This window comes from Lissotriton helveticus, chromosome 1_1, assembly GCF_964261635.1.
Source record: "Lissotriton helveticus chromosome 1_1, aLisHel1.1, whole genome shotgun sequence".
Classification (NCBI taxonomy): domain Eukaryota; kingdom Metazoa; phylum Chordata; class Amphibia; order Caudata; family Salamandridae; genus Lissotriton; species Lissotriton helveticus.
The window spans coordinates 1,918,906,039-1,918,933,441 of record NC_136057.1 but is presented as its reverse complement, the minus strand read 5'-3'; the positions used below and the strand labels follow the sequence as shown (position 1 = coordinate 1,918,933,441).

General features: G+C 47.2%; 1 protein-coding gene across 1 annotated transcript in view; it reads left to right on the top strand.

Moving 5' to 3' along the window:
- LOC144765937 (uncharacterized) overlaps positions 1–25,947 on the top strand; it is a 277,263-nt gene extending 251,316 nt beyond the window's left edge. The window contains exon 37 of the mRNA XM_078650341.1: positions 24,118–25,947. The gene's annotated coding sequence lies outside the window, so the exon portion shown is untranslated. The remainder of the gene's footprint in view (positions 1–24,117) is intronic.
- Positions 25,948–27,403: the final 1,456 nt, after the last annotated feature.

Genomic DNA, 27,403 nt, shown 5'->3' with positions numbered 1-27,403 from the left:
TTTCTTCTTACAAGAGTTTGTGAGGGAGCTGCCAGTGTATATCCAAGACACAATGGACTCCCTTAGAAGGATAGAGAATATAAAATGGAAGGATACATTCCTCATAATCACATTGGATATGTCATCAGTATATACAAGCATAACCCACAAAGATAGATTAAGAGCAATGAGGAACTATTTAAACAAGAGATCTATCACATTACACCAACACTCGGCCATATTAGTAGAAATGGGCAGAATTTGTCTTGAAAATAATTATTTTATGTATGGAACAGATACATACAGACAAGTACTAGGGATTGCAATGGGCACCTGCTTTGCTTCCAGCTATACAAATTTGCCTATGGGCTGGTGGGAGAAGCAGGTCATCAGGGTGCAGCTTACTGAGCAATGGGAGACCAAAATAATCCTATGGACTAGGTTCAGCGATTACCCTTTTGTACTGTGGGATTGAATCAGGGACACCGCAGAACTATTTATATAGAGATTGAATGTTACCTCTCTGAACAAGGCATTTACCAGTTCTATCAGTAACACACAGGAATGTTTTCTAGATCTAGAGGTCTATGATAAGGACAGTACACTTCACATTTGTGCTTGTAGAAAGCCTACAGCTGGGAACTCCATACTGCATACCAGAAGTCACCACCCACAAAAACTAAAGAATAGCATCCCATATGGAGAGCACCTTAGAATAAAGAGGAACTGCAGTGAAATATCTACTCGGGAAACTGCACAAAAAGATCTCATGGCCAGATTTATGCAGAGAGGTTATAGTCCGAAGGTACTGGATCAGGCTCTTTCTAAAGTGAATACAATGAAGAGAACAGATCCAATATATTCGATTGAATAGGATGGAGATATGCAGGTAGTAAAAACAGAAATGATACACGAATGATTACCTACAATGCCTACCACAGCAGATTGAGAGACTGCATGAGCAGGCATTGGCATCTGGTCAAAAGGGACCCCATTTTGAGAGATTTAGTTTCTTGGAGATCGTTAATCACCTTCAGAAGACCAAGGTCTTTTTGGCAGGATCTAGTTAATAGTAGCCTGGAAATAAGGGATGCAGAAGGGTGGTTGGGGGCAAGCACAGGCTTTTACAAGTGCACAAAATGCAAAGAGTGTAAAATAGGGAAACATATGAAACCGATTACATCTCCCCTATTGAAAAGCCCTTGGTATATCAGAACCCACCTACACTGCAGAACTGAATGTGTTGTGTACATGCTGCAATGCACATGCCCCAAAATCTATGTGCGCAGTACAATTCATATGATACACGTACGAATACTACAGCATATGACAGCAGTTAAGAATAGATAAAAGCTACTCAGTAGCAAGACATATGAATGAAGTGCTTGGGGGCCTTATTCAAGACCTTGTGTATTTTGTAATTGACCAGGTGGAAAAAAGCAGAAGGGGTGGGAATCGTGAACGGAGGTTACGACAACTAGAATCTCAATACATCCTACTATTCAACTCCAAGATCCCTTTTGAGCTTAATTCACACGAAGATATTTCTGTGCATTTAGCTATCTGGACAACTGTGGTTAGCTCCCCAGGTTTTAGATGATTTTTAATTTATCCACGAAACTAGGGGTTATGAAACGAGAAAGGCTGATAAGATACTATGAAAACAAATGAAATGTCATGTTAGCATTTTCTTGAGTCATATGACTAACATAACAAACTGCTTTTGAAATTAATCATGTACTCAATATATGAAAGTTACATTTGCACCTGCATGTTATGCATATAAAATACTGCCACTTGGCTGGTACAGTTGTGGGCATGGATAATGACAACAGAATAATAGACGCATCAGCAAGTATAGTTTGTATATCTTCAAGTTATGTTGATGTAGACATAAGAACGGTAAATCCTTATCTCCCTCTGTGCACTTACTTGTTGGATATTTTGTGACTTGGTATTCTGGTCATGATATTGTGACCTTTCGTTATTTTGTCCTCTATATTCCCCACCACAATCATTTACTCATAAATTGAGACCTTTGCTGGAGCACAATATAATCATATTATATATGTATGTATTGAAATAATTTGATATCCAATATGAAATTAGCCTTTTCTCTTTTCTTGTCAATTTATTGCAAAACCCACAAACTGTGAACAAAATATGGGGCATGGGATTGTTTGTAATTCTCTCTTTTAGTGAGTTGATCCCTTTCCATAAGTGGCATGGTCTATTCACAAAAAATATCACATGAGTTTGAATCAAACTTTGTTGATGAATATTAGGTGAACTTAAGTACCAGTTGCTACTTTTGGCCTAGGTTATGCTTTCCAATATTGATGTCAGTCTCATTGACTTGGGGATGATAATACATTGGACATTCCTGTTGTCTCCTACCCCCAGATGCATCAAGCACCCATTTTGCTATTCCTTATTAGCGAAAAATAAGGATTCGCTAATGAGGAATAGCAAAAGGCTATGCATGAAGAAATCACTTTAAAAAAAGCGATTTCTTAAAATTCCTTAATTGCGACTCGCAATTTGCGAATTGCAATTAAGGAATACATCCCCATTCATTCCTATGGGCCTAGAGGACCATAGGAATGAATGGGAAGACACTCTCAATTTGACCCCTTGAAATTAATGACCTTGAAATTAATCTGTGCACATATGTTGTGCACACACATGCCCTAAGGGCATGTGTGTGCACAACATGAAACTTTGAAAAATGCACAAAAGTGCATTTTTCAAAGTTTTTGCAAATTACCATGAAGTTCAACTTCATGGTAATTTGCTCCCCCTATTAGCGAAATCGCTAATATTTTGACTTTGTTGCATTGCATTTAAGGAATCTCAATTTGGGATTCCTTAAATGCAATCGCAATTTAAGGAATCTCAATTTAGAGATTCCTTAAATTGCGATTTCAATACCGGTCGCAAAGGGGCAGATTCTGAGAATCTGCCCCTTTGCGACCAGATTTTCCTTTGATGCATCTGGGCCTAAGTTCGGTGTAAAATATGGTCTTCCCATTTCAACAATGCCTCATAAATGTATCAAATATTTACACAAGATGTTCCGATACTGATCTCCATATACAAAGGGCCTGATACTTACTACATGTTTATTGAACTTTTATTCTGGAGAGGCGATAAGGGTGTGGCGAGCACACAATGTGAAAAGTCATTCTCCCTTTATTTTCCACCAATAGCCTTGGCATTACAGTCATCCTGCATCAAAATAAGGCCAACAATGACAATCCAAGGACTGCTGAATCCCTTTAGTTATGGGAGCATGTTGGCTGAAACAAAAAAAAGCATTGACAGGCTCGGCACATAAAATAAAGTCCCCAGGTGCTTGTGAAGCACTTTACCAAAATGGCGGCCAAAGCAGAGAGCACCTATTGCAAGAAGACTGTTCTCCTTAGGGAATTATAAGGAACTCTTTTTTGGGGCGCAAGTCCCAACCCCGTATTTTGAGGGAGTGAGTTGGCAAGCTGAGAATCCCAGAAGCATTCACCTCACTGACAGACAGCCCTATTTTTTTTGCAGAGTTTTCTATAGCGCCAACTAGACCCGAACCGAATCAGGTATCAGAGCGCTTTACATAGCACCAGTTACGTTACATGAGGACGGACACACATTCATTTTAGGCACGGGGAGATTAAGTGATTTGCCCAGAATCACAGGAGGTTTTGGCGTCGTTACCGAGACTCAAACCCAGATCCCCAGGTCCGAGGTCGAGCGCCCTAGCCGTTAGGCCAACTCCTCTCCCTTAATCCTTAAGCCCTGCCATCCTAAGAATATTTTTCAACGTGATAGTCTTAGGAGAAGGGGGCATGGCCTTGGTTGAGGGTCTAGGCAATGTCAAAGGAGCACACAGCAATATGGATTTCATCTGGCACCACCTACTATGTCCTGGGACGGCTTTAATTGGCGCTCACCTTTGTAGAGCATTCACATCTGAGCTGGAAAACCCTTCTGTGCAAAGCCAGGTAATTGGAGCCCTGCACATTGAAATGCTGTGCCAGGGCATTTGGAGGTCACTAGACGGTTAACAGACTGACCTAGTGGGGGTTCTTTATGGTTGCTTGGAGTGTCATGCCTGAACAGCTATGAAGGTAAGATGCCTGGGGCAGAAAATGAGAGTCAGAGATCCCACCCTGCCGTACACTTTCCTCATATTTTCAGTGAAAATTAATGAAAACCGTGGATCTGCTGACTTGAATCACGCATTTAGAGCCTTGACTTATATTTGGATTTCCCCACCTGAGGCACAACACAAAGTGCACAGAGGCAGTAACCTCGACAATTTGTGGGTGAGTGGTGGATAAACCATTCCTGAGCTGCAATAAGCAATTAAGGTTAAGAGGGCAGATGTGAATAGAACAAACAGCCACTAAAGAAACTACCACTAAATAGGGTCACACAAAAATATCCAAAAAATGTCTTGGCTGCAAAGATGCCACTCAGTATATACAAACAGAGTCTGTGGTAGAGATAGGCAGAAAGAGAGGAAAAGGTGGGGGATAGGGAAATAGAGAGTAGCACATCAATTTTCCAGGAGGATCCTTGGAAGATGGGGGATAAAGGTATTGCAGACTTTTCCTGTGTGTTATAAAGTCACTGGACTGTAGAAATGGCTTGAAAGACTTGATGTATGACACTAGGGGTTACTTCATTGTCCTGTACTGTAACGGATGGTCTAATGACTAGATGTGAGAAGTTGGCCTGATAGGTGATGTTTCCAATTCTGGAACCACCGGTTATCAGACCAAACAATCCCTTATGGTGTCTGGTTGTAAGTCAACCTTATTAGACAAGCTATCCTAGGGGTAGCATGGACTAAGCAGCCTAAAGGCTTAACTTAAGAGGTCGTGTTAAGCAAGCTGTTTTACCACATACAATCCTGTAATATCAAATGAAAGGACACCACACAAGTATATATTATAAAAATATATGTATTTATTACTAAAAACAATCCCCAGTACTCTTTATGAATAAAGGGGCACAAGCGTTAAATCAAAAGCACAGTATAACATACAAAGTTGCACAATTATGGATGAGGGCGGGGGGCCACTCAAACCATATACTAAACAAGTGGTATAAGTGATACCAATCGAACAGTGGTTAGGCCTAGGGCCTAGGGAATCGCTGGGAGCAGTCGGGACAAGCAATGCTGAAGTCGGGAGAGGCCCACGGGATTCGGGTGCAGTGCGGAAAGCGCACACATGCACCAATGTTAACCAATGGTGCGTAAAAGTTGTAAAGTTAAAGTTTAAGGACACTTCCGCTGAACCTAGAGGAACAAAACTTAAGACACAGACCCTAGAGATGTGTACCAGTGTGGGAACACCGGCGGAGCAAAGTTACCTCACCCACAGGAAGCGGGTGCACAGGGTCGAAGTTGAGTCGGGTTTCGTCACGCAGGCTCTTGGTGCTTGAAGCTGAAAGGGCTGCAGGCGGGGTGAAAGAGAAGTGTCCGGTGGAGTCCAAGGGTGGACTCAAGTCGAAAAGTACCTGAAAGCAGAGGGGACAGAGTCTGGGTCACTCAGCAGTGACCAGGGTGGAACTAGGACGGAACCAGGCAATGTCGGGCGCAGTCAGGTGGTCGTCAAGGAGCTTCTCTCCGCTGTCACGTGGGCTCTGGGGCATCTACGACGTCCAGGAGCAGGTCACGATCTGTCCCACGCAGGCTCTCGCCGTCGGCGCTGTCGGCTTCAAGATTGGAGCAAACAACACTTGGCAAAAGCAATCCACGCGGAACCGGGAGATTGCTTCTCACTCAAACCAGGAGGGTCAGAGTGGGGGCTCCTTTTCAGGGGAGCTGGTGCAAATCTGGAGCAACCAGAATCGCAGGTCGAATTTCAAGTTTCGTTGACACAGGGGCCACAAGCCGGCTGGCAAGTGACCGGGCCAACGCGTTGAGCCAAAAGAAGCAGAAGGGCCCCACGCAGCACTCGTCGAGTGTGGAGGGCTGAACTTCGGTGCAAGTGTGGCTCAGGGTTGGGGCTTCTCAAACCCCGGTGTACAGCTTCGAGGGTCACTCGTGGGCTGCACGGTCAGCGTCTCGTGGTCTTTCCAAGATGGCGTGCCCCACGATTCTGGTCGCCTCCACGGGTCTCAGCTCTGCAGGGACTGTGGATCGGGCTGTTGGAAGGCAGGCAAGCTTGATCTCGTCGATCTCTGTCGCTCGAGTTCCGGCGGGAACTGCGACAAAGCAGACATCGATGGCTGGATGGTGCCTGTTTGCACAGGGTGGTCACTCCTTGACCACAAGGGAGATTCTTCGGGCTTCTACGTCGAGTAGGATGTCGAAGGGTCCAGAGTTTCGTTTCTTATGTTTCATCAGGATAATCTGAAGTGCATTGGCACTGCTCCCACTCTTATTCGAATCTGGGGGGCTGGATTACCTGCTAGGTCCCCTCCTATGGGTGGGACCCAGGAAGGGGGTGGATACACCCCTTTCCTTTGATCCAGGCCGCCCTGGCACGAGGGCTGGAGTGCCCCAGAACCGGTTTGGCCGGATTATGCAAGGGGCAGCCTTGTGCTCCCCAGGCAGTGTCTGGTTTCTTTCAAACCTCCCGCTACAATCCACTATCTCCTGTCTGAGGGGGTGTAGCACCTCCCTGCGACAGGAAACCCTTTGCCCAGGCCCCATTTGGCTGAGTTTCGGTCAGCTTCAGGGGGTCAGACTCGTGTCTGTGGCAGAGGCATCCATTTTGTGGATCCAAGGTCTTTTTAGAAATTAACCGCATTTAAGTAAAGTAACATGTCTTACCCCTCTAGAGGGGTGGAATGCTATCCCCGTCGCCAGAACTGGCGAGGGGATAGTATTCCAAATCGTATGACACCTTACATGACATGTTTTGATAAAGCCAAACTAAAGTTGCTATATAACCGCGAGGATTATAAGGCGCTTAAGAGTATATGGTATGGCATTATCCTGAAACAGCTTAGGGAGTTGTTCCCGACAGCTGCAGACAGGCTCAGCTCATGCTAGAGCTCCATCTCACATTAAACCACGCACTCTGCCTCCAGGATTGATGAGGCCTTCCATAGGAGTGGCTCACAGGTTAATATGTGTCCAGATATAGGTTTAGATATAGGTATACTATATCTAAGTAAGGGGTGATTACACCACCTTACCCCAGCTGAGTGATCAGCCAGTTGTGTCAATTTAAGAACCAGCCAGGGGTGGCAAAAGACATGCTGCAGCCCCTGGTAGGCCTTGGTGGCCCCTATGCCCTGGGCACCTATAGTGCATTATACAGGGGCTGACAAGGAGTCCATTTCCAATTGTGGTATGTGCCTATAGCACATGTATCATTAATTTAGTGAGAGAACAGCAGGCTGGGGGTCTGATCAGCAGGCCCACAGCCTCAGTAGTCGAAAACCAGTGAAGCAAAAAGCAAAAATTTGGGGTGACCATAGGATAGCAGACCCTACTCTCCTACACAACCCCCCCCCCCAAACGCAGGGACATTAAACTAACCTTGACCAGATAAGTCTTCATGTTCTAAGTGGAAGTACCTGGAGAGACCATCTGCATTACCATGGTCAGTCCCTGGGCGGTGCTCCACTGTAAAGTCCATCCCCTGTAGGGAAATGGACCACCTGAGCAGTTTGGGATTTTCACCCTTCATCTGATTGAGCCACAAGAGGGGCTTATGGTCTGTCTGAACTAGGAAGTGAGTTCCAAACAAGTAGGACCTCAACTTCTTCAGGGCCCAAACCACAGCAAAGGCCTCCCTCTCAATGGCTGACCAACGTTTCCCTCTGGGGGTCAGCCTTCTGCTAATAAAAGCAATGGGCTGGTCTTGACCATCTTGATTAAGTTGTGAGAGCACAGCTCCCACCCCCAACTCAGAAGCATCTGTCTGTACAATGAACTGTTTGGAGTAGTCAGGACTCTTCAGGATAGGTGCAGAACACATGGCCTTCTTCAGGTCATCAAATGCCTTTTGACAGCTAACTGTCCACTGAACCTTTTTTGGCATCTTCTTGGATGTCAAGTCATTTAATGGTGTCACTATAGACCCACAGTTTTTCACAAACTTTCTGTAATACCCAGTCAGGCCCAAGAAGGCTCTGACTTGTGTCTGGGTAACAGGAGGAGCCCAGTCCTGTATGGTCTGGATTTTGCTCTCCAGTGGCTGAACCTGACCCCCACCTACTAGGTGGCCCAGGTACACAACCTTACTCTGCCCTATCTGGCACTTAGTAGCCTTGATAGTTAGGCCTGCCTTTTGCAGAGCCTCCAAAACCTTCTTCAGGTGGATCAGGTGATCCTCCCAGATGGAGCTAAAGACAGCAATATCATCTAGATATGCTGCACAAAAGTCATCCAACCCAGCAAGGACTTGGTTCACCAACCTTTGGAAAGTGGCAGGTGCATTCTTCAAACCAAAGGGCATTACCACAAACTGATAATGTCCACTAGGGGTAGAGAATGCTGTTTTGGCTTTTGACTCCTCAGCTAGTCTGATTTGCCAGTAGCCAGCTGTCAAATCAAATGTGCTCAGAAACTTGGCAGAAGCCAATCTGTCAATGAGCTCATCTGCTCTTGGAATGGGGTGAGCATCTGTCCTAGTGACAGCATTGAGACCCCTGTAGTCCACGCAAAATCTCAGTTCTCTCTTTCCATCTTGGGTATGAGGTTTTGGCACAAGGACTACTGGGCTGGCCCATGGGCTCTCTGATGGCTCAATCACTCCAAGCTCCAACATCTTTTGCACCTCAGCCTTGATGCAATCCCTGACATGGTCAGGTTGCCTGTAGATCTTATTCTTCACAGGCAGACTGTCACCAGTGTCCACCTCATGGGTGCACCAGTTAGTCTGGCTGGGTGTGAGTGAAAACAAATGCCTGTGGGCCTGCAAAACCTGTCTGCAGTCCATCTGTTGCTGGTCAGTGAGGCTGCCTGCCAAGGCTACTCCATCAACTGAACCATCATCAGGGTTCTGAGAAAGCAGGTCTGGGAGAGGGTCACTCTCTTCCTCCTGTTCCCCATCTGTGGCCATGAGCAAGCTCATGTCCTCCCTGTCCACAAATGCTTTCAAACGATTCACATGGATTACCCTGTGAGGGCTCCTAGGGGTTCCCAAGTCAACCAGATAGGTGACTTCTCCCTTTTTCTCAATGATAGGATAGGGTCCACTCCACTTGTCCTGGAGTGCTGCTGGGGCCACTGGCTCCAGTACCCACACCTTCTGTCCTGGTTGGAACTCTACCAGTACAGCCTTTTGGTCATGCCAAGCTTTTTGTAATTCTTGGCTGGCCTCCAGGTTTTTGGATGCTCTCTCCATGTATTCAGCCATCCTGGAGCGGAGACCAAGTACATAGTCCACAATGTCTAGTTTGGGCTTTTTGAGAGGTAACTCCCATCCTTCCTTCACCAAACACAATGGACCCCTCACAGGGTGGCCAAACAAAAGTTCAAAAGGGCTGTAGCCAACCCCCTTCTGTGGGACCTCTCTGTAAGCAAATAGCAAGCAGGGTAAAAGAATGTCCCATTTCCGCCTAAGCTTCTCTGGTAATCCTTTTATCATTCCCTTCAGGGTCTTGTTGAATCTCTCCACAAGCCCATTGCACTGTGGGTGATAGGGTGTGGTAAACTTGTAGTTTACTCCACACTCCTTCCACATTGCCTTCAGATAGCTAGACATAAAATGTGTGCCCCTATCTGATAGTACCTCCTTTGGAAAGCCCACTCTTGAGAAAACTGCAATGAGGGCTTTTGCCACCACAGGTGCTGTGGTGGTCCTCAGGGGAATAGCCTCTGGATACCTGGTGGCATGATCCACTACCACCAGTATAAATCGGTTTCCAGATGCTGTTTGAGGATCCATGGGACCCACAATATCTATTCCAACTCTTTCAAAGGGTACCCCCACCACAGGTAGTGGTATGAGGGGGGCCTTTGTTGTGCCACCTGACTTACCACTGGCTTGGCAAGTGACACAGGAGCGACAAACCTCCTTGACATTTTCTGACACATGAGGCCAGTGAAAGTGTGAAACAAGCCTGTCCCACATCTTGTTCTGGCCTAAGTGTCCTGCAAGGGGAATATCATGGGCCAAGGTAAGGAGGAAGCCCCTAAACTTCAGAGGTATAACCAACCTCCTGGCTGTACCAGGCTTGGGGTCTCTAGCCTCTGAGTAAAGGAGTCCATCATCCCAATACACAGTATGGGTACCTTGGGCATCCCCAGCAGCCTCAGCAGCAGCCTGCTGTCTGAGGGGTTCAAGGGAAGGGCAATCTAATTGAGCCTGCCTCAGGTCTGCCCTTGAGGGTCCCCCTGTCCCCAGAAACTCAACCTGGTCAGGTTCAAGTTCCTCAGAGACAGTCTCCTCTTGGACTGCAGAATCAGTTTCCTCTGAAACTTGATCCTCGACCTGGGGCAAGGTGGAAGGCTCAGCCTTTCCTCTCTTGCTCCTTCTCTTGGGTTGTGGTTGGTCTATTGTTCCAAGATCCACCACTGGTTCAGGAAGGCACTTCTTAGCCTGAGACCTTGTCACTGCAAGGACATGAGCTGAAATCCCTAGCATTTCTGCATGAGTCCTGTACTCCACTTCTGACCAAACTGAGCTTTCAAGATCATTGCCTAACAGACAGTCTACTGGGAGGTCTGCACTCACAACAACTTTCTTTAGGCCATCTACCCCTCCCCAGGAGAAGTTCACAACTGCCACACTATGGGAAGTAGTGGAGTTGCTGGCATTGGTCACTAGGTAACTTTCACCTAGTACAATCTGTCCAGGGTCCACAAAGTCAGGTGTCACCATTGTGACACTGGCACATGTGTCCCTGTAGGCCTGAGCCAGTTTCTCATTAATTAAAGGCGTCTGCCTATATTTGCCCAGGTTACTGGGGCTTACTGTAGTGGACAAAGTTAAGTCCACATCATATAGGAGAACTGCCTGAGTAGGGGTTCTGACTAGGCCAGATCCTACTTCAATACCCAAGGTCAACCCTGCTACACCCTTGGACTGTGTTCCACCACTGCTTACTGGACTAGGGGTTGCAGTTGCTTTAGGAGCTGCAGTGGTGGGGACTGGATTTGTCTTGGTGCATTCACTGCCCCAGTGTGAAACTGATTTGCAGGCATTACACCAAGGTTTCTTTGGGCCATTATTCTTCTTCTTCTTGTTTCCATTTTGGGAACCACCCTCCTTACTATTAGTTTGGGGGCCTGAAGACTTCTGGTCTTTTTCTTTATCTTTCTGATTTCCACCCTTCTGGTCTGTTTTCTTCTGGTCACCACCTTGGTTCTGGGGTTTCTGCTTAATCCTTGTTCTGACCCATTTGTCTGCCTTCTTTCCCAATTCTTGGGGAGAGGTCAGATCAGAGTCAATAAGGTATTGATGCAACAGCTGGTTTGTACAGTTATTAAGGATCTGTTCTCTCATGATAAGATTGTACAATCCTGTATAGTCTGAAACTTTACTTCCCTGCAACCAACCCTCCAGAGCCTTAGTGGCACAATCTACGAAATCCGTCCAGTCTTGAGTCTGTGCTTTTTGGGTGTCTCTGAACAACAACCTGTATTGCTCAGTGGTTAGGCCAAACCCTTCAATAAGAGCACTCTTCAAGACAGAGTAGTTTTTGGCATCCTCAGGTCTAAATGTGAGGAGCCTGTCCCTCCCTTTCTCTGAAAAGGAGTACCATAAAATTGCAGCCCACTGATCCTGAGGAACCTGCTGTACCATGCAGGCTCTCTCAAGAGCAGTCATCCATTTGTGGATGTCATCCCCTTCCTTGTAGGGGGCCACAATTTTTGTCAGGTTTCTATTATCATAGCTCCTGTCTTTTTCTCTAGGAATATTGCTGCCACCAGTGGCATCTAAGCCACACAATTTCTGCTCTCTTGCCAAGGCAAGTCTAGCTTGAGCCAAGGCTACCTGCTCCCTCTCTATTTGGAGTTTGACAGCCCTCATTCTGGCCCTATGCTCTATCTTCTGAGAGGCAGTCATACCTCTCTGAGATTCTCTTGAGGCACTAGAAATATGAGAGTCCCCTGAGGGAGATCTCACTCTTCTGTTGCCTGGGAGAATGACATGGTGGGATCTGGGGAGGTGCTGGCCCTCTCCATTTCCCAGTAGGTCTAAGTTGGCCTGGTTAAGCCTGGCAACTAGGACCTGGCTACCCCTCTGATCCTGATTCTCTGGGTCCTCTACATCTGAGTCCTCCTCCTCCTCCTCTTCCTCCTCTTCTTCTTCCTCTGGAGGGGTATCAGTTACAGGGGGGTTCACTCCATCTCCTGACTCTAAGGGAACTGCATTCGCCTTTTCTAAGTCATCCTGTTCTAGAATGGCTATCAGGGAAGGACTGGTGGGACTTCTGCCCCTTTTTAACCCTCTTGAGATGCACAAGGCAACCAAGTCTTTGTGGGTTAGTTTGTCATAACTGGAAGTTGCCTTGGTAAGGTCAACTGTCACAGGAACAGACCCTGAGGCTTTTCCTGTGTCAGACATGACTCTAGTGTGGTGTAAGTGATGCACCTACCTACACTAAGTGTTTCCCTACTGTACCTTGCTAGTGAGTTGTAGTCAGGGTGTGCTAATCCCTTTAATCTACAACTACTAAGTTCAGTAGAACTTAAATATGCTAAGCTTTTGATTTATATGTACCTAGAGGTACTTGATGTGATCTTTCAATTTGATAAAAGATTGCAATGGTAAAACAACAGCAAGCTCAAATCCGCACCGCTGCTCACCAATGTGAGAAGTTGGCCTGATAGGTGATGTTTCCAATTCTGGAACCACCGGTTATCAGACAAAACAATCCCTTATGGTGTCTGGTTGTAAGTCAACCTTATTAGACAAGCTATCCTAGGGGTAGCATGGACTAAGCAGCCTAAAGGCTTAACTTAAGAGGTCGTGTTAAGCAAGCTGTTTTACCACATACAATCCTGTAATATCAAATGAAAGGACACCACACAAGTATATATTATAAAAATATATGTATTTATTACTAAAAACAATCCCCAGTACTCTTTATGAATAAAGGGGCACAAGCGTTAAATCAAAAGCACAGTATAACATACAAAGTTGCACAATTATGGATGAGGGCGGGGGGCCACTCAAACCATATACTAAACAAGTGGTATAAGTGATACCATTCGAACAGTGGTTAGACCTAGGGCCTAGGGAATCGCTGGGAGCAGTCGGGACAAGCAATGCTGAAGTCGGGAGAGGCCCACGGGATTCGGGTGCAGTGCGGAAAGCGCACGCATGCACCAATGTTAACCAATGGTGCGTAAAAGTTGTAAAGTTAAAGTTTAAGGACACTTGCGCTGAACCTAGAGGAACAAAACTTAAGACACAGACCCTAGAGATGTGTACCAGTGTGGGAACACCGGCGGAGCAAAGTTACCTCACCCACAGGAAGCGGGTGCACAGGGTCGAAGTTGAGTCGGGTTTCGTCACGCAGGCTCTTGGTGCTTGAAGCTGAAAGGGCTGCAGGCGGGGTGAAAGAGAAGTGTCCGGTGGAGTCCAAGGGTGGACTCAAGTCGAAAAGTACCTGAAAGCAGAGGGGACAGAGTCTGGGTCACTCAGCAGTGGCCAGGGTGGAACCAGGACGGAACCAGGCAATGTCGGGTGCAGTCAGGTGGTCGTCGAGGAGCTTCTCTCCACTGTCACGTGGGCTCTGGGGCATCTACGACGTCCAGGAGCAGGTCACGATCTGTCCCACGCAGGCTCTCGCCGTCGGCGCTGTCGGCTTCAAGATTGGAGCAAACAACACTTGGCAAAAGCAATCCACGCGGAACCGGGAGATTGCTTCTCACTCGAACCAGGAGGGTCAGAGTGGGGGCTCCTTTTCAGGGGAGCTGGTGCAAATCTGGAGCAACCAGAATCGCAGGTCGAATTTCAAGTTTCGGCGACTCAGGGGCCACAAGCTGGCTGGCAAGTGACCGGGCCAACGCGTTGAGCCAAAAGAAGCAGAAGGGCCCCACGCAGCACTCGTCGAGTGTGGAGGGCTGAACTTCGGTGCACGTGTGGCTCAGGGTTGGGGCTTCTCAAACCCCGGTGTACAGCTTCAAGGGTCACTCGTGGGCTGCACGGTCAGCGTCTCGTGGTCTTTCCAAGATGGCGTGCCCCACGCTTCCGGTCGCCTCCTCAGGTCTCAGCTCTGCAGGGACTGTGGATCGGGCTGTTGGAAGGCAGGCAAGCTTGATCTCGTCGATCTCTGTCGCTCGAGTTCTGGCGGGAACTGCGACAAAGCAGACATCGATGGCTGGATGGTGCCTGTTTGCACAGGGTGGTCACTCCTTGACCACAAGGGAGATTCTTCGGGCTTCTACGTCGAGTAGGATGTCGAAGGGTCCAGAGTTTCATTTCTTATGTTTCATCAGGATAATCTGAAGTGCATTGGCACTGCTCCCACTCTTATTCGAATCTGGGGGGCTGGATTACCTGCTAGGTCCCCTCCTATGGGTGGGACCCAGGAAGGGGGTGGATACACCCCTTTCCTTTGATCCAGGCCGCCCTGGCACGAGGGCTGGAGTGCCCCAGAACCGGTTTGGCCGGATTATGCAAGGGGCAGCCTTGTGCTCCCCAGGCAGTGTCTGGTTTCTTTCAAACCTCCCCGCTACAATCCACTATCTCCTGTCTGAGGGGGTGTAGCACCTCCCTGCGACAGGAAACCCTTTGTCCAGGCCCCATTTGGCTGAGTTTTGGTCAGCTTCAGGGGGTCAGACTCGTGTCTGTGGCAGAGGCATCCATTTTGTGGATCCAAGGTCTTTTTAGAAATTAACCGCATTTAAGTAAAGTAACATGTCTTACCCCTCTAGAGGGGTGGAATGCTATCCCCGTCGCCAGAACTGGCGAGGGGATAGTATTCCAAATCGTATGACACCTTACACGACATGTTTTGATAAAGCCAAACTAAAGTTGCTATATAACCGCGAGGATTATAAGGCGCTTAAGAGTATATGGTATGGCATTATCCTGAAACAGCTTAGGGAGTTGTTCCCGACAGCTGCAGACAGGCTCAGCTCATGCTAGAGCTCCATCTCACATTAAACCACGCACTCTGCCTCCAGGATTGATGAGGCCTTCCATAGGAGTGGCTCACAGGTTAATATGTGTCCAGATATAGGTTTAGATATAGGTATACTATATCTAAGTAAGGGGTGATTACACCACCTTACCCCAGCTGAGTGATCAGCCAGTTGTGTCAATTTAAGAACCAGCCAGGGGTGGCAAAAGATATGCTGCAGCCCCTGGTAGGCCTTGGTGGCCCCTATGCCCTGGGCACCTATAGTGCATTATACAGGGGCTGACAAGGAGTCCATTTCCAATTGTGGTATGTGCCTATAGCACATGTATCATTAATTTAGTGAGAGAACAGCAGGCTGGGGGTCTGATCAGCTGGCCCACAGCCTCAGTAGTCGAAAACCAGTGAAGCAAAAAGCAAAAATTCGGGGTGACCATAGGATAGCAGACCCTACTCTCCTACACTAGAGTCCATTGGAATGCTCAGCATTCAGAGAGAGAAGAAATGATTTTATTATTCTGGATAGCGACTGGTGTCGAGAGTGACAACACATAGAAGGTGAGTAGAGATTGGGAAACAACAACCATCAAAGGACATAGGGGTATATTTACAAGCCCCTATTGCCACCACAACGTCACTTTTCAGGACATTGTGGTGGCGATAGGGACTTCCCCTTATGGTGCAAAGGTGCCTTTGTTGGCGCTAGTCAGCTAAATTTAGCACCAGTGCATGAGAAAACATAGGGCTGCACCATATTCTTGTAAATATATGCATTTCTAAAGTGAAGGAGCGTGTCCTTACATGCTGGGGGCAAAAGACACTTGTAAAATGCATTGTCAGGGTGAAGCTGCTCCCAAAGCTATTGAAGATTTTCTGGCGCACCCTGAGGCTGCCCGCGAAGGGCCGTGCAAGGTTTGACCAGAGAAGCAGTGGCCTTAAGAACAATAAACAATAGCAGACATATCTGTGCCTCTGGAGGCTGAGAAGGCCGGGCCACATCTTACCACATCTTACTTTTGCCAGATTCAGGTTACAAGATAAGTAAATAGGTCACCAAGAAGACACTGCTCCAGTGCTGGCTTTTTTTTTTCTCTGACCTTTGTAGTATTGTAATTCAGTCCATTTATTGCCAGGAAATCCGTCAACCGCCACCAGAATGCATTTCTTTGTTGAAAAAAGGCCCAAGTCTGTAACATTATGTCCTTATTGATACAGAGTCATCTTGTAGCCTTTTCCCAAAGGTTCTAACTTGGCTAAAAATGTATGATAATAATCTCTTAATTACAGCACTTAGAAACAAGTGTGGTAGGAAACACTACTTAAAACAAGCTATTAGTCCTTTGACAAAATTTCTCTTTGACTTGGTACAGATCGGGTGGTCTCACGCCCCTTAGTTTCAGGCTTTCCTTGACATAGGATTTGCAGGAGTCCATCATGGGTGTCAGCATAACTGCCCCTTTTTTATCAGGATAGGTCAGTGCCACGCATGGAGCGGAGGCATGTGATTGCGGCAGCTCTCACAGCTTGATCCCAGATTAGGCTGAAGTGGGCAGGGGGAGGAGCGCCTTTCAGAAGAGATATTACAGGTTGATCGAAGCTTGACCCAAAAAGTAGATTCCATCCATCTTGGTTGTGACCTGCAAGATGGCATCATGGGGTTCCAAGCCTATTCAGATATGTTGCGCAGCTACCACTGAACAGTATCTTGAGTAATGCAGTACAAGTGACAATTTCAAGCAGCCGGCAACCCAGCTTAAGTTTATTGGGGGCACAGAAATGTTCTCGGTTGTGGAGCATTTATTGGGAACGTACTGGAAAGTTAAAACTAATGAGACTTCTTTACGTGTTCTGGCAACCTTGTGGGGAGTTGTGGCCCATGTTGGATTTTAGTAGACAGTTGCTGAGTTGCCAAATGATGTTTCCAGTGGAACATTTAGACAATCTCTGATCAGGGCCAGCTTTAGCGCTGGTGGCGCCCAGTGCAAAAGTCATTTTTGGCGCCCCCACACCCAAGACCGCTCGTCGGATTCTCTCACTACCACCAGTCAAAAGTGCCCCTTATCTCCACAATAATAAGTTATTGCTAAACACATTAGCACCACAAGAGGTAAGCGCCCCCTCTACAGGTCAGGGCCCAGTGTGGCCACACCGGTCGCAATGCCCTAAAGCCAGCCTTGTCTCTGATTAGCATCTCAAAGTAAGGAAAGATTTGTTTTTAGCTCAAATACAGCGTGTGCTGTGTTTTTAAAGCTATGTATCGTCTTTTATATAAGATTCCAGCATTAATGGTAACCGGTCGCAATAGCACAAGCATGGCTGTTGTGTTGTGTATGGGGGCTGATCGGGTGACCCTAGGGGCAGTTGCTGGGACCCTACACTCCAGGGGCACCTGGGCTTAATACAGGCCTAATGCACGGCCTAGAAATGAGTGAGACGGACACTAGATGTGCTGTTGCTGGCTCCTCGCTCCGCACCCGAATGAACGTGCGTGCGTGCGTGACCCTGTTTATTATAGGAGATCACATGACCCAACGTTGTGCGCTGAGGGCGTCAGGAGCGTATAATAAACAGGAACATAACATTCCTCCCAAAACATGGAAAACAAAACAAACTTTACTTCAGTTCAACAGTTAAACTTGATCAGGCATGTTTCAACTCAACAGTGATAACGTGTCCCGGGCAGCACCATGTTGCCAGCTATTCATGAAACAAAATGGAATGTTCTTACGTGAAGTAGTTTCGCAGCCGACAGGAGGGCTCGGGATTTCTTCTCAGACTGTACTGCGATCTCGCCCTCCCCGGGACACTTTCTTCACTGTCTCCCCCAGTGAGTGGAGGACTGCTCAATACATCATCCAACACCTCCTGAGTCCCAGCCTCACTGGCTCTTTCATCTACTTCACCATCAGAGCCCTCTGAAGATACATCTCGCCAAGAGTCCTCCGGGCCATCCATGGTGTCTGCACAGACTGAATTGTCATTCGCGTTTTGCACGGTGGTCTCCTGTGGGATCACCTTTGGGCTCACTTCTGTGTGAAAGTGCTTGAAATTAGACACATTCCTGGCCACTACTTCTCGTCCTCTGGTGGCTATCACACGGGTACCCTTCACACTGATCACACGCCAGGGGCCTCGTTCATCGGTCAGTCTAAACTTGCCACTGGTGACTCTGTTCTTCAATAGCACCACATCTCCTCTGTGGAATTTCACTGCTGTGGCTCTCCGTTTTTGACTGACTTGGGCATACGCTTTTCTCCGGCTATTCGCAATCTTGTCTTCATCCGTCTTCTTAGGCCTCCATCTAGGATGATGGGGAATGGAGTCCGTTGTTACTCGTCCCATGAGGATGTGAGCCGGAGCTACCCCAGTGGTGGTATGAGGTGTTTGTTGGTAGCTTCTGAGGAACGTGAATATGGCCATTTCCACTGATTGCCCTTTATCATGCGCAATCCTGATCACTTTGTTTAGAGTTCTCATGAACCGTTCCACTTCTCCATTCGCTTGCGGCCAGCGGGGAGTTATCCGGCGATGTCGCACACCTAGAGAGCTGAGATAGGTGGCTAGGTCTTGGCTTTGAAATGGTGGTCCGTTATCAGTGCGCAGTTCCCTCATTACTCCATGAGCGGCTATTACCTTTTCTAGTTTGGGAATTACTTCTGCTGCGCTTGTGGTGGTTATGATTTCAACCTCCGGATATTTTGAATGATCATCAATCACCACCATGGTGTGTCGTCCATCTGGAAGACTGCCAAAATCCATGCTGACCTGCTCCCAAGGCTGTTGCGGACAGGGCTCCACTATGACTGGTGCTTCCCTCGGGACATCCCCCGTGACCTGGCAGGCTGTGCAGGCTCTTACCGTCTTCTCCACTAATTCATCCATGAGAGGGAACCACACTTTAGCTCCCAGCCGTGCCTTAGTCTTGACTATTCCTTGGTGACCGACGTGAGCCAGTTGAACTACTTGGTCAGTTAATGCAGAGGGTATCACCAGCCGATGTCCTCGTAGTAGGCAACCAGTATTATCTTCATTTAGATCATCTTTCACATGGTATAAACTCTCCATGATTCGTTGAGCTTCTGGTGTGAGTGTCTTCCAGCTATCCTTGGCTCTGTGCCAGTTTCGCTTCTGAACTGCTTCCTTGGCCCTTTGGAGACAGACATCTTGGGTGGTAGCCTCTGCCACCTCACCGACAGAGATGGAACGTGGACACGACCTAGCCATGACACACTTGACATACGCTTCCGTCTCTTCCGCTTCTTCCATCTCGTCAGGCGTTGCAGGCGGGGGGTGTCGTGAAAGATAGTCAGCCGGATTTTTGGCTCCTGGTTGATATTCAATATTGCAGTTGTACTCTTGTAGCTGCAGCATCCACTTTTCTATGCGAGGTGGTGGTTTCGTCGAGGTTCCCGAGAACAAGGCTACTAGTGGCTTATGATCTGTGATGACAGTGAACGGTTTTCCATACAGATAGAGATGAAAATGTCTGCAGCCCCAATGTATGGCTATGGCTTTCTTTTCAATTTGGGAGTACCGTTGCTCCGTGTCCGTGAGGGAACGACTCGTAAATGCCACCGGCATCCAGTCTAATTCATCCCGTGGTTTCTGCATAAGTACTGCACCCAACCCACCAGTGTGAGGTTCCGGGGGTCAAAGAAAGCTAGAGTGGTGTTGTCCGATAGAGCTGCCTTGATGCTCTCGAATGCCTGTTGTTGCTCCGGTCCCCATGTCCAGGGAGTGGAGTCCTTCGTAAGGTCTCTCAAAGGAAGTGTCAGATTGGCCAGGTCTCTGATAAACCGTCCACAATAGTTGACCATCCCTAGAAAACTGCGAACTTCGGTGACCGTAGTGGGGGGTTTGGCATCTTTTACATCTTTGACTTTTTCCGGGTCAGGTTTAACTCCATCTGCTGAGAAAGTGTATCGAAAGAACCCTATCTTCCGTTGCAGGAACTCACATTTTTCTCGATGTAGGGTTAGTCCAGCCTCTCTTAGTCTTCGGAATACTTGTGCCAATCGTTGGTTGTGCTCCCCAATAGTTCTTGCATGTATAATAATGTCATCGCTGACATTGATCACTCCTGGTATGTTTGCAATCAGTTCCTGGATCACGTTTTGGAATACTTCGGCCGCACTGGATATTCCAAAGCTGAGTCTGGTATATCTTCTGAGACCTATGTGTGTTTGAAAACGTTGTGATGTTCCTTGACTCTTTGTCCAACACTAGTTGATGGTACCCAGACCGGAGGTCTAGTTTCGAGAACCAACAGGCCCCGGCCATTTCTCCGATAAGATCATCGATGGTGGGTGTGATGTGGCGTTCCCTTTTGATGGCAGCATTGGGGAGGCGCATGTCTACACAAATCCGAACCGCTCCTGGTTGCTTCGGCCTTCTTGTTACCACTATGGGCGATACCCATGGGGTGGGGCCTGTGACTTTTTCAATGATGCCAGCCGCCTCCAGTTTTCTGAGTTCCTCTTCCACCAGAGGCCTGAGATGGAATGCAATGCGGCGGTGTCGCAATGCAACTGGCTGCACAGTCGGGTCCACATGGAGGTGTATTTCTCAACCCGTGAAACGTCCTATGCCTTGGAAGATATCAGAGAAATCCGTTATGAGTTGCTGCACCGATTCCTCATGGACACCAAACGCAAAAGTGACAACGCCTAGGTCTTCAGCCGCTCGACATCCCAATAGCATACCTTGCCCATCTTCTGAGACAAATATATTAGCCTGGATAGTTCTGTCCCCATGAGTAATAGTCGTCCGGAACTTTCCCCTGATTCTGAGGGGTGTCTCCTGACCATATGCAAAGACCGTGATTGGTGATGGGTTTAGCCTTGGAGGATGAGCCATGGTCCTGTAAAGAGCAGCACTCATGAGATTGATGGAAGCTCCTGTGTCTACCACAGCCATTATTTCCTGCTCCGCCACTTTGAGTGAGCATTGTGGAAGTTTCCTGGCACGCCGTGCAGCTGTGCCTATCATGTGGACCTTGTGTACCGTTCTTTCTTCCTCCTCATCATCGTCCATGTCACTTTGACTCTGATCACCTTCCTGTAAGGCGTTCACTGCTTGTCGGGGCTTGCGAAACTTCTTCGAGCGGCATACTTTTTCGAAGTGGTTGAGTTTGCCACAGCCTGAGCATCGCTTTCCTCTCGCTGGACAGTCCGGTGCTGGATGATTTGGGCCTCCACAGTATCCACACGGGAAACCAGGCGCGCCTGCCTGTGCCCTCACAGGTTTCTTGTTCCACTTGGCCGGCGCTCGTACTTGAAGCTTGTTGACTGGTTCAGCCTTGACCGGTGCTTGTAGAGCTGCCTCCATGTGGGCGGCTCGTGCTTTGGACAGTTCCTTGGTGCGACCAAGGGTCAGGATGTCAGCTAACGGCTTGCCCGACTCTTCCAAAATCCGTTCCCTCAGCTTGGTCGATGCACAGCCTTGAATGATTTGACCCCGAATTTCCTCGGTGGTATCCGCAAACCCACAGGACAGCGCTAGTCTCTTGAGCCTGGTGTGATACGTGTCCAACGACTCCTCGGGCAACTGCCGCGCTTGCCTAAACACAAATCTTTCATAGTCCTGATTAGCCATGGGTTCGAAGTGAGCGTTCAGGGCATTGATGAGTGTATGGTGGGTTTTGGGAGTGGCCTCTACAAGGGTTCTGGCAATGGAATGCACATCCTTGCCAGCCAGGTGGAGCACCATGGCCCGCTTCTGCTCTTTGTGGACTTTCGTGGCTTCAAAGAATATTAGGAGTCGATCCACCCATTCTTTCCACTTAGGGGCCAATGACGACGGCGATCCCTCCACCACAAAGGGCTCAATAGGTGGAATTGTCGCCTTGGCGTGATCGGCGAACAGCTGGGCCCTCCGGGACAGGTGAGGCGCTGGGTGTCAACCGGAAGCACCCTGCCCCGCGAATGTTCTCCAAGGCCCCTGGCCTCTCGAGTGCGCACCCCACACACCGGGTTGTCCACAGCACTGGGGTATCCTCGGCACGACCCCGCCGTCGTCCCGGCAATGGCAACCAACACCAGGGCGCTAAGGAGCAGCGGCCACCCAAGGCCGACCGCGGCGTCCGCGCGATGCGTGAGAGATAGTAGGGCGCGGCTCCGACGTGGAGCGTCGGCCGGGCAGGGTCAGAGAACAGCGCGCTTCACGCACCGGCAGGGAGGCCGAGTGCGGCGCCGATCCGGGAGCACCGGGGCCCCACCAGAGGGCTCGAGGGTCAAGGGAGCAGCGGTCACACACCACGCAGGGCCTTAGACGGGGCAAGAGCGCGACAGGCCCGAAATCAGGGCGGCGATCCAGCTCACCTGCACGCCCGACTGGCAAGACTCTCCGTCCTTGGGTCCGCCCAGCGTGTGGGCAGCCGTGGGGCACGAGCACCGCGAGCAGAGACACACGCTCGCGGCCGCCGCACAAAAAGGGCTGGCGCCACCCACACGTGGCGAAGGCTCGATCAACCACCCTCGTCGCCAATTGTTGTGTTGTGTATGGGGGCTGATCGGGTGACCCTAGGGGCAGTTGCTGGGACCCTACACTCCAGGGGCACCTGGGCTTAATACAGGCCTAATGCACGGCCTAGAAATGAGTGAGACGGACACTAGATGTGCTGTTGCTGGCTCCTCGCTCCGCACCCGAATGAACGTGCGTGTGTGCGTGCCCCTGTTTATTATAGGAGATCACATGACCCAACGTTGTGCGCTGAGGGCGTCAGGAGCGTATAATAAACAGGAACATAACAATGGCTACTGACTGAAAAGCTGCACATGGAAGGTCTGCGCTCACTGAGAGCAACTGAGGCATCTGAGGAGCTGTGCGTTGATTTCTCATGCATTTCAAGAGCGATAGTCTTCATGTTACAGCTTGGTGATTGTCAGTACTTAACTTAGTGTAAGGTAAACCGGCATCTGCTATTCTGCACAGCTCTACATCGAAGAATAGCATCGAATGAAGATCCACTGTCTCTTGTTTATTTATTAACCCCTTGCATGCTTGTGACAGCCGGGAGCTGTTACGCGTCATGGTGAGCATGTGCGCAGGATGGCCCCCGGCCGTCTGAATCCCGCCCACTTATTCAAATCCCTGTACAGCATGAAAGTTTGCGCTGCATGCAAGGGTTTAAAGGAGACAGAAGCATCTACAAGTCAGGATGGGCATTTTTTTAATTAGAAGAAGCGCCAACAGTGATTGGAACGCTGTGGTTGTGGCAGTTTTTACTACGGCTCGCAAAATAAAAGAAGCACCCCAAGTATTTCTTTCACTGATTTGCATACTTTAAAGATTCAGTGCAGATCATTAGTTTGCCTTTTTCAGTGACCTGCACACTTACAATGTCAGTGTAAGTTTCTGGTACAGACAGTTTTACATTATTCTGACCTGCTGTATGAATACTTTCGTTTTCAGTTTCTTAAAGCTGGCTCGGACTGTTCTTTTGAAAGTGCCTAAATCCGAGGACCGGCAAGATCTGCAGCAGAGACAAAAAGCAGGCGCTACACCGAAATATAAAGTGCAGCGCCCGCGCAGAGAAAAGTTGTTCTTATTGGCGTCCTGTGAAGTGGGCGCAATATGCTACTGATAAAAAACACAAGCCTCGGCGTCGGCTCAACATCCTGTGATTCTGAACAAACCACTAAATCTCCCGTGCCTACCAAATACTGAACGTGTCCTTGTGTAATGTAAATGGAGACCTTCGGGTCTAGTTTGCGCTATATAAAACTACAAACAAAAAAACATTGCCTAAACTGCAATAGCCAGGTGGGAGGAGGGAAGGGGGCCATCACACGTTGTACTGTGTGATGGCTGTCTAAAATGCTCTCTGAGTGAAATTGCAGGAAAGAGAGCTAAACACACAAAGGAGGGACTTTTACAGAAATGCACCAATAAGAAGCCAGCATATCCAAATACCACAGATAGTAACCAATGGCAATCGCTGGGTTTCTCAAACCCCATGGAAGAGATATAACAGGTCGATCGAAGCTCGACCTAAAAAGCACCTGGTCGAAATTAATTATACTTTTATATGCGTTTGTTTGTTTTATTGGTGTGCGCAAGCACTGTGTGTATTTAGAATGTGAAAACCTGTTGATCTCTATTTTACGTTTTTACTTAACTCAATATTTTTTCTCTTTCCAGAAATGATTCTCAATGCCAATGATTTGGAACAAAAAGCTGAAACTGTGACTGCAATGATCTTGATGGAGATAAAACCAGCAGATGACAGCCATGCTTTTTACTGTTCCTATGCATGTTCTTCCTATGAGTTATGTATATTACCAAAAGGGGGAATACGGAGAGTTAACAGGGAGCCATATTATCTTCTGTGTATCAAGAATGTTGGTAATTAGTCACATCCGTTTCCATGACTCAGATCGAAAGGAAACCTGCTCAATGTTATAAAGGAACCCTCAAGCTGACTTATTCCTACTGATACGGCCTTATTTATTCACCCACAAGAGACACCTACGCAATCATCAGACGACAATCATTTAGAATTTCATGAAAAATTAAACAGTTCATTTTATTTTATGTTGAAATATTTCGAAGGCTACTTTAGTAGGTTAAAGGACATGCCCATAAAGTCTCAACTGACTGCAAGCAGCTCATCGTCTGTAAACTGAAAAATTCCCTGATGCAGAGGACTGCTGAATAATTTTGTATTTTTTCTCAAGTAAAGGTGTGACGATTTTTTAAAAGAATTCTTGAACAAAGTACCAATCTTTAGTGAAGGAAAGATCAGTGTTGATTTCTGTGTCTTCCTTGCCAAGTTTATTTCAATGCATAGGTCATAAACAAGCAGCTGTCTGCTGGTTTTCTGCGCCAATGAGTGTCACTTATAAACGAGTCACTACATTGGTGATTAAACTAGGTGACGGGTTGGGGAAAAGGGACATACGGCCACATGCATCATTGTTTGTATTTGCGATTCCTAAATTGCGAAAATGAAGGAATCGCAATTTAGAAATCGCAAATACCTATGCATTAAAAATTCACATTTTTTTGCGATTTCTTATTTTTACTTATTTGCGATTCCCAATTTTGCGAATCGCAAATAAGGAATCACTTTACATTGATTCCTCTGGGCCTAGAGGCCCAGAGGAATCAATGGGAAGGCATTCTCATTTTGCGATTCGCAATTCAGGAATCGCAAAATGAGAATGCAATTTCTAGGGTGCAGGGGGGGTTCCAAAGGACCCCCCCTGCACCCCTGAAATGTAACATACTGTCCATTTTTCACACATACATGCCCAAGGGCATGTGTGAGTGTAAAATGAAAGTGTTAAAAAGGCACTTTTGTGCAGTTTTTAAACTTTTCTAAAATTACCATGAAGGTTGACTTCATGTTAATTTAACGCTTCTAATGTGCGAATTCGATTTTTTTTTAAGATGATGCATTGCATTTAAGAAATCGCAAAATTGCGATTTCTTAAATACAATCGCAATTTAAGAAATCGCAAATAAATTGCAATTTCTTAAATTGCGAAAAAGCCAAAATGGTTAATGCATCCCAAAACAATGAATTGCATTTGCAAACGGACGGATTTTGCGATTCGCACCGTTTGCGAATGCAATTCAGTTTGATGCATGTGGGCAATAGTGTGGTCATTACACACACACACACACACACACACACACGCACACACGCACACACATATATCTTACTACTCCTTAGGAAACAATAAAGCGCTTTACATCAAGCAGCATGCTGCTTAGGAACCCAAAGTTAGAGGTTAATCCAGAGGTTATGTGGTAGATTACATTAACAGGAGTTGGGTGAGAAAATTAGTGGGAGCTATTTGCTGACAGTACCAAATACCTTGAGACCACCGTCGCTTTCATGATATTAACTCTGATTTGAATGGGATCTTTTATTTTATTGTGCTCTGTATTAACTGCTTGCTTTATTATGGTGCTTCCATGTGTAACGTAGCAGAATTGTACATTTGAAATAAAAAACTAAATATATTTGTTCATTAGTCTTTTTTCAATGAAGAAAAAGTGTAAAAGGATAAAAAAACAAAATCTCTTTTTAGCTTTATCTCACTCCTGCCGGTTCGTTCTCATCTCTGTTTTTTCCTTTTATCACTGTTTTGCTATTTTATTCTTCCTCTTCATTTGTCCCTTTTCTTCCTTCCTGTCTCTTGTGGTCAGTATGACTAATTACAAATCCTGCTCTCACAAGTGAGTGACGGTGCCCACCAGCTGACACCACCGGCACAAATTAAGTACTGATGTACAGATTTCTTTGCAGCAGACAATTCCCTTGCACTCCTTCTTGAGTGTGACACATTCTGCAACAATTCTACAGTGTGGTATAGGCCTGTCTCCTGGCAAGTGCTGTTCAGACACTCACCAAACACTAAGGAGCAAGGATCTCCTGGCTTTCTGATTAATCACATGGGGCATCCCACTTGTGCTCAGAGTGAACCCAGGTCTTATGTCACAGCTCATTTGTCAATTTCCCTCCTGTTCACCCCCGTCGCCCTCACTGTTTAGCCATTTCCACTTGTGTAACTTCATAAGACTTTCTTTCTATATGCTTTCTATATGCTCTGATTGGATTATTCCTCCCAGACACTTTCACCCCTGAAATGGGGCCCTCAGACATCCATGTATATAGCTCTTTCTGACATTCAGCTATGGAGCCTCCTTCCATGTACACTTTATGACTATGAAGGCAATTAGGACTTCAGAGCCTCCGGCCAAGGCAGTTTGGGGGAGCAGCCAAAAGGTGCTTCTCTGTATGGTTGGCTCCTATCGGTATGCACTCTCGTCATTGTTGAAGAGTTGAAATCTGCCCCACTTTCCTAAGCTGGTAGGAGACAGACAAGGTAGATAGGGGCAGGACCCTTGGACCGACCCTGGTAAAGGGCACCAGCACACTATTACCCTTTTTGTGTCATGCACATGCTTGAAGCACTTTTCTCATGTTCATGCTTCCAGCTCTTATGAGCCACCCGGCTCTGCTGCAGGCTCCCTTCAGGCAACAAAGATCAACAAGGTACTGCATTCCACCTTAGACACAATCACTAGAGGGGTTTATTGGCAAATATGCCCCCAATTCCTACAATGTGCTCTTTGGGCCTCTTTAACTCTAGCTTCAGCGTTCAACCCTTTATGTCACTGTATACACTGCAAATGAAGTACTATTGTAAAAACATGTAATATGTCACACATGAAATTGTGTCTTAAGCCATGAATGTTTTAAGCAAAAACATTAGATGCTAGCATGTTTGAAAAAGCCTTATAAAGAATACATTATCATGAAAGCAATATGTCAGTTAAGAGGGATGTGAGTTGGTGATTAAACAGATCAGACTTGACTCTGAATATGGCAAATAATATTATGCGGATTTACAATGGAAAAAGCTATAAACACAGAAAAAACCCATTGAATATCTTCAGCTTCAAGGCACATTCT